General features: G+C 43.8%; 2 protein-coding genes across 18 annotated transcripts in view; one reads left to right on the top strand and one right to left on the bottom strand.

Moving 5' to 3' along the window:
• Positions 1 to 10,810, top strand: part of CYFIP2 (cytoplasmic FMR1 interacting protein 2) — a 133,726-nt gene that overhangs the window by 79,162 nt on the left and 43,754 nt on the right. The gene's annotated exons all lie outside the window — the stretch shown is intronic.
• The window catches only part of FNDC9 (fibronectin type III domain containing 9), a 52,862-nt gene that overhangs the window by 3,554 nt on the left and 38,498 nt on the right, over positions 1 to 10,810 (bottom strand). Inside the window, exon 1 of one of the 2 annotated variants that reach the window (XM_055285481.1) lies at positions 355 to 490. The exons of the other annotated variant lie outside the window; for it this stretch is intronic. The gene's annotated coding sequence lies outside the window, so the exon portion shown is untranslated. Of the gene's footprint in view, positions 1 to 354; positions 491 to 10,810 lie in introns of those variants that run through there. 2 annotated transcript variants of the gene reach the window in all.

Genomic DNA, 10,810 nt, shown 5'->3' with positions numbered 1-10,810 from the left:
GAAAAAAGCTTAATTCATTACAGGCAGCCACCTGTGTAAAACCCTTCCATCAGGAGTAATCAGGAATCCTGTTTCTTGTCACACACAAATGTTCTCTTGGCTTCCTATCTGCCACTAGCTGTCTGTACAGATGGAATTACCTCAGCAGACATTTTTAAGAGCTTTCTGTCAAGACGCAAATAGCATCCTCAGCTTTTAGGACCAGGTCCATCTCCCTTATTGATTTTTCTTCCTCTGTTTCCGTTTCTAAATTCTCCCCTATTTTTAATATTCATTTACCATTGCCCGGCCCTTCTCTAAGCAGAGTGTGAAAAGCCATTTCCATTTCCAAGAAGAGCCATCTATGTCTCTTACCTGATGCTTGCAGCGTGTCTGGTTAGAGCTCTGCCCTCCAAGGTGGAGTAGATTAAAGCTGAGAGAATGGTGCCTTCTCCCTCCTCCGCTCTGGGCTTTCCGTTTGTTTCTCTCAACACTGAGTAATCCCACTGCCGCCCCTAATGCTCGCATTATTCATTTCTTCAGATCAGCATCATTCACCATGGCAACCAGCAGGCATCTGTATGCACGATGCTTTCAGGGACCAGCCTGGAAAGGCTTTTGCCCAGTGAGAGGAGCTCTCATTCCTTTGGCTGAAAAAGGGCAGATGATCCCCTGAAAATGGATCCCCAGTACGGTACTAATTCTTCTAACACTCCTACATTTTCTCCCCAATTGGCTGGTTATTATTTTCTTGTCCCATCTAGATCCTCTTTGGCCAATGGTTTTAAATGCAGAGATGCTCTTCTCAGTTATTCCACAACCAAAGCAGTAATATTCATCTTCATCCCCTCCCACCCCTACACTTCCCCATCAGAAGTGCCTACCCCACCTCTTTATCTTCATCTTTCTTTATTCTTGACTCGTGTGCCGTTACGTAGTTATATGATACTGGTCAAGACCCTTTTATTTTTATTGTCTGAGTCTCAGTTCCACCATCATCTGTAAAGCTGTGGGCTTGGGCTACATCAGGATGGCAGATCAGAAGGTGGAAGACATGAGCCCTATGCCTGCACAGCCCTGAACCCCTGTCAAACTTGGTAAACCATCATGGCACTCTCACTGGGTTGAATAATGCCCCCCCAAAATATATATCCACCCAGAACCTCAGGATGTGACCTGATTTAGAAATAGAGCCTTCGTAGATATAACTAGTTAAGGATCTCAAGATGAAATCTTCCTGGATTTAAGGGTGAGCCCTAAATCCAATGACTAATGTCTTTGTAAGAGAAAAGACAGAGAGGCTCAAGGGGAAGAAGCCAAGGGAAGACAGAGGCAGAGAGTGGAAGGATGCTGCCATCAGCCAAGGAACACCAGGAGCCATCAGCACCTGGGAAGACAAGGAAACATTCTCCCCTAGAGCCTTGGAGAGGGCATGGTTCTGCCAGAGCCTTGATTTCAGGCTTCTGGTTTCCAGAATTGTAAGAGAATAAATTTCTGTCATGTTAAGCTACCAAATTTATGGTAATTTGTGACAGCAACCCTAGGAATCCAATGCAGCACTGCTTCCAGCTGGGTGCAGCAACAGCCCCAGAGTTCCTCCGAACGCAAGCGTCCCAAGAAACTGCCTCCTAGTCAATCAGTTGGAGTTGATGCCAGAAATGGAAACTGTTTGCTACTCCTGGATTGAATCATCCCCAGCGTTCCTTTCCTTTCAAGAATCCAGACTGCTTGCCTCCCCTTTCCTCACAAAGGGCCGTCTGGCTCTGAGGTTGCATCCCTTCCTGTTCCTTTCAACCTTGTAAGAACCCGTTGCCACCATTCTATTGAGATCACAGGGTGTGTCTGGAATAGAGGGTGGAAAGTAGCTCAGATAGATTTAGACCTGAATAAATTTATACAAATTATATGTTTTTAAAAGTCAGCTTTTCTCTTCTTGGTTCTTGGCCAAAGTATCCAAGTTAACCCATGAAGGTCTCTTTCTGATTCACATTGATGATAAAAGGTTAGGAAGAAAGCCAGGCACGGCGGCAGTGGTGTGCACCTGTAGTCCCAGCCACTTGGGAGGCTGAGGTGAGAGGATCACTTGAGCTTAGGAGTTCCAGACCAGCCTGGGCAACATAGAAAGACTTTTTCCTTGAAAATAAAAAAAGAGCCGCCTTGGTGAATTGTGACCCTACCCTTGGCCAAAGGTCTCCGGGAGGCTTGGAGTCTCGGGAACTCAGGAACAAGCCAGTGTTCCTTGATCAGACCATTGCTCTGCGGCTTGCCCATGGCATTTAGTCTTCCCAGGGGCCTGTCTTAAATCTGCAGCAATGCATGCAGCATGTCTCTTCCCATGAGAGCACAGCCAGGTCAAGTGCTAATGGTGAGTCCCCACAGAGCATAAAAGCATCCTCCCCACAGAAAGGCCACGCAGCTGTTTGCAGATGCCCTTTGAAAAGGTTATTCTGCAGGGAGTAAAAATACCAGAGTTAAGGGGTCTGAGGAGGAACAAGGTAGAACTCAAGCCTTTTTCCACAGAAAATGGGAATTTATTTTTAATATTCTTGGATGACATTTTTAACCATAAGAAATTTTCCTCTGTGGAATTAAGATACTCAGAGAATGTGAGGCCTCAAAGCCCTCTTGTTTCACAGTCCTGGGAGAAGACATGGCATTCCTCAGGCCGCTTGACTGATGAATGGCAGAGCTGCCAGTGAAATGGGGTGGGGCCCCAGACTTGGAGGCCAGGGTTCATCCCGCTCCTCTGAGCTGTCGCCGCTCACCAGCAGCACCCAGAGGAGCCAGTGTAGCCGTTTGTGAAGGAGATAAAGTATCTGGGACACCTGCCCCAGGACATTACACACCAGCCAGGCTCACACTTTCTCCATCATCAGGGACAATTCCTCCAGAGTCTGTGCAAGTTGTAGCCTCTTCGCTGTCAGGCCAGGTGAGCCCCAGCTAGTTGACATCAGTAGTAAATTACTGCTAGAGGAAATCAGCTAGGAGCAAGGTTCTTCCACCCTTCCTGAAGGTGGCAGTGAAGGGATAACATGGCACAAGCCCCAGTCCCAAAGCTGGATTGGCACATGGGGAAAGTGAGTGGCTCACAGAGCACACCCTGGAATTCCCAGGCTGGAGTGCAGTGGCACAGCCATGGCTCACTGCAGCCTTGACTTCCCAAGGCTCAGGAGATCCTGCTGCCTCAGCCCCCTCAAGTAGCTAGGACTACAGGCGTGCACTACCACCCCTGGCTAATTATTATTATTTTTGATATGGAGTCTCACTCTGGTGCCCAGGCTGGAATGCAGTGGCAAAATTGTGGCTCACTGCAACCTCTGCCTCCCGGGTTCCAGTGATTCTCCTGCCTCAGCCTCCCGAGTACCTGGGACTACAGGTGTGTGCCGCCATGCCCAGCTAATTTTTGTCTTTTTAGTAGAGATGGAGTTTCACCATGTTGGCCAGGCTGGTCTTGAACTCCTGACCTCGGGTGATCCACCCACCTCAGCCTCCCAAAGTGCTGGGATTACAGGCGTGAGCCACTGCCTCCCGCCTCACCTAATTTTTGTATTTTTAGTAGATATGAGATCAGACAGTTGCTCTGCGGCTTTCCCATGGCATTCAGTCTTCCCAGGGGCCTGTCTTAAATCTGCAGCAATGCATACAGCATGTCTCTTCCCGAGAGCTAGTGGTGAGTCCCCACAGAGCATAAAAGCACTCTCCCACTGCAGTGAACCAAGATCCCGCCACTGCACTCCAGCCTGGGCGACAGTGGAAGACTTCGTCTCAAAAAGAAAAAAGCATCCTCCCGACACCGTGTTGCCCAGACTGGTCTCGAACTCTTGGGCTCAAGCAATCCACCCACCTTGGCCTCCCAAAGTACTGGGACTACAGGCATTAGCCACCGCGCCTGGCCAAATTCCCTCACTTTATGTATTTATTTATGTATTTATTCATTTATTTACTTATTTCAGTTTTTTCTTATTTTAATAAATTTTGGGGGAACAGGTGGTTTTTGGTTACATAGATTAATTCTTTAGTGGTGATTTCTGAGATTTTGGTGCACCCATCATACGAGCAGTATACGCTATGCCCAACAACATAGTCTTTTATCCCTCTCCCTCCTCCCACCCTTCTGAGTCTTTTATCCCTCTCCCTTCTCCCACCCTTCTGAGTCTCCAAAATTCATTGTATCATTCTTAATGCCTTTCTGTCATCATAGCTTAGCGCCCACTCAAGTGAGAACATAATCATGTTTGGTTTTCCATTCCCGAGTTACTTGACTTAGAATAATAGTCTCCAACTCCATCCAGGTTGCTGCAAATGCCATTATTTCATTCCTTTTTATGGCTGAGTAGTATTCCATGATGTATACATGCCACATTTTCTTTATCCACTCATTGATTAGTGGGCATTGGGCTGGTTCCATATTTTTGCAGTTGCGAATTGTGCTGCTATAAATGTGTGTGTGCAAGTATCCTTTTCGAATGATTTCCTCTGGGTAGATACCCAGAAGTGGGATTGCTGGATCAAATGGTAGTTCTTACTTTTAGTTCTTAAAGGAATTTCCACACTGTTTTCCATTACATTTGTACTGGTTTACATTCCCACCAGCAGTGTAAAAGTGTTCCTTTTCACCACATCCACGCCAACATCTATTATTTTTTGATTTTTGGTTATGGTCATTCTTGCAGGAGTAAGGTGATATCGCATTGTGGTTTTGATTTGCATTCCCCTGATCATTAGCGATGTTGAGCTTTTTTTTTTTTTATGTTTGTTGGCCATTTGTATATCTTCTTTTGAGAATTGTCTATTCATGTCCTTAGCCCACGTTTCAATGGGATTTTTTTTTTCTTACTGATTTGTTTGAATTCCTTGTAGATTTTGGGTATTAGTTCTTTGTCAGATGTATGGTTTGCAAAGATTTTCTCCCACTCTGTGGGTTGTCTGTTTACTCTGCTGATTATTTCTTTTGCTATGTAGAAGTTTTTTAGTTTAAGTCCCATTTATTTATCTTTGTTTTTGTTGCATTTGCTTTTGGGCTCTTGGTCATGAAGTCTTTGCCTAAGCCAATGTCTAGAAGGGGTTTTCAGATGTTACCTTCTAAAATTTTTATGGTTTCAGGTCTTAGACTTAAGTCTTTGATCCATCTTGAGTTGAATTTTGTATAATGTCAGAGATGAGGATCCAGTTTCATTCTTCTACATGTGGCTTGCCAATTATCCCAGCACCATTTGTTGAAAAGGGTGTCCTTTCCCCACTTTACATTTTTGTTTGCTTTGTCAAAGATTAGTTGGCTGTAAGTATTTGGCTTTATTTCTGGGTTCTCTATTCTGTTCCACTGGTCTATATGCCTATTTTTATGACATTACCATGCTGTTTTGTGACTATAGCCTGATGGTATATTTTGAAGTCGAGTAATGTGATGCCTCCAGATTTGCTCTTTTTGCTTAGCCTTGCTTTGGCTGTGTGGGCTCTTTTTCAGTTTCATATTCATTTTAGTATTGTTTATTCTAGTTCTGTGAAGAATGATGATGGTACTTTGATGTTGGGAATTGCACTGAATTTGTGGATTGCTTTTGGCAGTATTGTCATTTCCACAATATTGATTCTACTCATCCATGAGCGTGGGATGTGTTTCCATTTGTTTGTGTCATCTATGATTTCTTTCAACAGTATTTTGTAGTTTTCCTTGTAGAGGTCTTTCGCCTCCTTGGTTAGATGTATTCCTAACTGTTTTAATTTTTTTGCAGCTATTGTGAAAGGGGTTGAGTTCTTGATTTGATTCTCACCTTGGTCGGTGTTGGTGTATAGCATGAGCCTTTAGGGTTTTCTAGGTATACAATCATATCATCAGCAAACAGTGAGTTTGATTTCCACTTTACTCATTTGGATGCCCTTTATTTCTTTCTCTTGTCTTATTGCTCTGGCTAGGACTTCCAGTACTATGTTGAATAGAAGTGGTTAAAGTGGGCACCCTTGTCTTGTTCCAGTTCTCGGGGGAAATTCCCCCACTTTAAAAATGAGAATATTATAATGCCTGCCTTGTAGTGTTATTTATAACAGATGAACCCATGTCTGTAAAGTCCTGGGCTTAGGAATAGTAGCTGTTATTATTAAGAAGAAAAGGTCAGTGGTTCAGAGCCATTTCCTGAGTTGGTCGTAGCTTCATCCAGAGGCTATAATGAGCAAAGTTTACACTCTGAATTGCATAGCACTTCCTTGCTTTTCCTCTCTTAAATCACTTTTATTGGTTTTATTTTTTAATGTATATGCTCATTGTACATAAATAATATTGAAAAGTTCAAAGATGACAGTAAAACTCATACAACTCAGAAACTTGGGAACTTTTTCTGCATTTAACATGTGTGTTCTCATTTTACAAACCACATGACAACTCCTTGATATCAGCCTTCTTATCACCATTGTACAACGGGAGAGACTGAAGCTCAGCAGGGCCAGCTTGGCTGCTCTCACAAAGCAAGTTCCTGGCAAACAGTGGTGTAAGCCTGGGTCTGTTGGCCACTAGAGCTGGAGATCCTGGCTGGCCTCTTTGATGCTCTGCTGCTCTGCTTGTACCATCCTGTAACCTGTGATTCTTCAGTCCATAGTAGCCTTTTGCTTTGTGATTAGCTTCCCTTGAGAGGTAGGGCCAGGACTTCATAGTATGGTGGACTCCAGAATGCTGGAGCAGGTGAAGAACTAAAAGCTCTTACAGAGAACATCTAACCACCTGATGTGGTAGCGTCAGGGAAGACATCAACTCATTTGGAGAAATATGACCAGCAAGTGTTTCCTCTTCTGAACAGGCCCTACTCTGGAACCTAAGTTCTTCTGTCCAAGAGCTCTGTCACTTAGGGATGATGCTCAATAAAACGAAACTTTAACAACTGGTCAAGTAATCAAAATTAATATATGAATCAAAACTTTAAGAATATATTCTCTAAATAAAGTAAATTACATAGAGTCTATCCTAAAACTGCCTTCCAAGTGACATAGATTGTGACATAAAGCATTCATTCAATTATTCCAATAACTTTCTGGTAATTTTCTGGCCCTTAGAAATTGTTAGTGTGGTCTGTTTGGCCTGGTTGTCACAAGCCCCTATCTGAGGCACAGTTTGACCTCAGGCAAATGCATCATACTGTCATACTGTCACAGTGCCTCCCTTGTTAAATCATATCCTTAGGACCCAGAACCCAGTGCTTTGCTGCAGCAAGTTGGGCACAGCTCTGCTGGGTACATACCTGGATGCCAACACTGCCCGCCTGGGCTGACCAGGGGAATCTTGGTCCCTGTGACACCACCACCAACAGCACCTCCCACTTCCCTGCCACCACCCCACCCTTCTGTCTGCATGGTACCACTTCCACAAGGTAATTTACCCACCAGTCCAGAAGGCTTTTGTGATTTTGGCAACCAATACATATGGAATTTCCTATGCAGAATTTCATCTTGTATCTCACCCCAGACAAGTCACTTCATTTCACTTGGGATTCAGATTCCACTTCTGCTAAATGGGGATACTTGAACTTCCTTACCTGGTTTAGAAGGCTGAGAATGGTTCCCAAAGACATCAGGTCCTAATCCTGGAACCTGTCAATGTAACTTTCTTTGGAAAGAGATCTTTGGAGATGCAATTAATTGGAGGACCTTGAGATGGGAAGATAATCCTGGATTATCTTGGGTTATGCTGGGTCCTAAATGCTATCATAAGTGTCATAAGGGAAAAGCAGAGGGAGCTTACACATGTAAGAGGAGAAGGCCATATGAAGACCCAGCAGAGAGATAAGAAGATTGGAGTGGTGCAGCCGCAAGCCCAGGAATGCCGCCAGCCTCCAGTAGCTGAAGAGGCAGGAAACAGATCGTCCCCTGCAGTTTCTGGAGGGAGTGTGGCCCTGCCAACACCTTGATTTTGGCCTAGTGATACCAGTTTGGATTTATGGCTTTCAGAAGCCTGAGAGAATACATTTCTGTTGTTCAAAGCCACCAAGTTTGTGGTAATTGTTAGAGCAGCCACAGAAAACAATGCGGGCGGCTATGACGGAATTCATATGTGAAAAATTCACAGAGAAGTGTGATATACTTGTGTGTCATCACATGAGTACTGATTATCAAGAAAAGTGATGACATCGGTTCCCTTCAAAAGTTTTAGCATCGCTGAGTGTGACAGTGTTGATGTGATCTCTTGGAGCCGGAGGCTCGGCTCCTGTTCCCCTGCTTGCCTTTTCCAACGCACCTTATTCATAGCTCAGGAAAGAAAGGAGCATCATTTCTTGAGATCTGCATAGCAGCTCTTTGGATCTTTCAGCCTCTGAGCTGAGAAGGCCAAGAAGGAACCCAGATGTCAGAGACCCAGCCCTATGGCCCCCAAATGTCAAGAAAAGACAGACAGACACATTAGTAGTTTTACCCAAGCGTTCACAATGGATTTGATCCTGGAACTGAGAATTGATCAGTCCTTGGCACCATCTTGCTCTGTGACCTTCCCGACAAGGACGATGCTGCTGTTTTATTTTTGCCCTCGCCTTTATTTACCTGCAGTGATTTTAGGGAATTGAGCTGCAGCTCTTCCACCTAAATTAGAGAGCTGTGTTTGTGTTTGCAGGCTGATGATATCCATTAGAGAAATTGTAACAAAAATAGGAAATTAGGAACAGTTTTCATTCCTCTTGGGATCTCTGAAAACAGCAATTGTGATTCCAGAGAGCAGAGATGCAAATTGCTTACAAATTCAGTTTGCCAAGTAAATAGGCCTTACTGTTTGAAGTGGCTGGCCGTGTTTACCATCTGATGAGATAGAGGCTTATCTCAACAGATAGATGAAAAGTCTATATACAACATTTAAAAATGGCTAAAATGGTGAATTTTATGTTTGTATATTTTATCACAACATTTTAAAGTTCATCTACAGATAATATTACAGTGCCCAGGATCTGCTAGATTAAACTCACCATATTTTTTTCTCTCCTTAAAAATACTTTTTTGCTTTTTTTAAGAAAATGCAGGTCTGCGTCACACAGTAATAACATGGCTCTAATTCCTGAAACAGCATTGTTTATTTCTTGAGATCTCATAAAGGTATCTATTTTGTGTAGTGTGGATTTAAACAAGCTTGATTTTAATGCGCCATCCTAACCAGATAGGATACATAATTAGTTTCCTATGAGGCCCATTGGTTGGAACCTATCAGTTAGCAGAATTGGTTCAATGGCAAGTTTCCAATGGCTCATGTCATGTTGCATTCTTGTTTTTCTTTGCCAACTCTCAGAAAATGCCCAGGCTCCCCTATTCCCACATTTTCTCAATAGGGCCCAGCCTCCTATTGAGCCAGCAGGTCAGATGGGTGCCCTCCGGGGATGAGTGTGTGTGTACTTTTCAGCATGCGTTTGCATTTCTTCTTGCATGCGTGTGGTATATTTGGGGGAATGAGGGGTCAGGGGAGTTTTTTTTTTAATCTTACGAGGAGGATTTGAATTCTCCTCATTTCATCCTGGTCCTTCTCACATGAAATGCATCTTGGGCCATCAACTGAAGCCTAAACTCCCAGTCTAGACCAGAATCCAAGACTCACATAGGAATGTCAATCAGGGGCCTCCAAAGTGAACCGAGTGGGTGTGTAGGGGGCATTTTAAAAATCCTTACGTGGTAAAACAATTCCAATACTATTCTCCGCCTCTGCCTAGATCTGGGAATTCCTGCTGAACAGTTTCCATATATGTAAATATGTATTTATTTGTGCTTGCCAGAAAGTGTTCAGGGAAGCTTGATACTAGAAGCTTCTTGGGTGGCGGTGAGGGTTTAGGACACCACTCAGAAGGATGAGCGTCCAGGAAGAATGCATTTCAGCTTGATCCTCTAGAGGGAGCACATCTATCCCCACCTCCAGCCCTTGACGGGACCCCTTATAACAACCCTGTTGTTATAAGATACCTGCAGTGAGGAGGGACTCCACCCAGTACAATCTGTTGCTGAACATCTCCCATTTTTATGATGTTCTTAATGTTGAATAAAATGCATTTTTTGGTGCATTCTATCAACTAGTCCTGGCTCTCACCTCTGTCCTATCACTTTGTGGGGTACATGCTGTGTTGCATAAAATTATGCCCCACATATGCACTCCCCTCTTTACAATCAGAGAATCATAGCTGTTGCCAAAGCTTCTGGGGGAAATTCGACCAGAAAGCTGTGTTTTTGTCTTTATTTACCAAGTCATCAAACAAAGTAACATTAATGGCTATTATTTCAGTGAGCATTTCCAGTGTGCCAGGCACCATGCTGACTGCTTTATATATGTGATCACATTTAAACCTCAAACAACCCTATTGGATTTGGTATTATCATCTCTACTTAGGGGAAATTAAGGCTTAGAGGATTTAGGTAATTTGCCCAAGAGCATCTAACTAGTACATTTACAGACCTAGAATTTGAACTGAGGTGTGCCCACCCCAAAGCCCATCCTACGGACTCAGACAAAGCTAGAAAAGAAGTCAGAGAATCAGACAGAAAATATAAGTAGATGATTGCTTTTTGTCCTCTGCAGTGATATCCATTAGAAAGCTCCCTGCTACTCAGAAATTCCTTTCTGAAATATTTGAAAAGAGGACAAACGAGAATGTGCTGAGAGCTTTGCTGGGTTTACAGGAGAAGCCTAGAGTCCCTGGTGTGGGTGGAGAATGAGAAGGCTGTCAGGGCAGTCCATGAGCACCATGTTCCCATGGCTGTGAGCACAGCCAGATCTTTGTCACCTGGTGCCTGTGCTGGCTTAAGCTGCAGCCCTCTTCAGGAGAAAATTTAAAGCATGTTTCTGCTTTTTAACCTTTGAAAATCATGTTGGGAAGGTGAATTAAGC

The sequence above is a fragment of the Symphalangus syndactylus genome, chromosome 7 (assembly GCF_028878055.3).
Source record: "Symphalangus syndactylus isolate Jambi chromosome 7, NHGRI_mSymSyn1-v2.1_pri, whole genome shotgun sequence".
NCBI lineage: Eukaryota > Metazoa > Chordata > Mammalia > Primates > Hylobatidae > Symphalangus > Symphalangus syndactylus.
The sequence above is the reverse complement of the archived record's forward strand: the minus strand, read 5'-3'. Positions and strand labels throughout refer to the sequence as shown.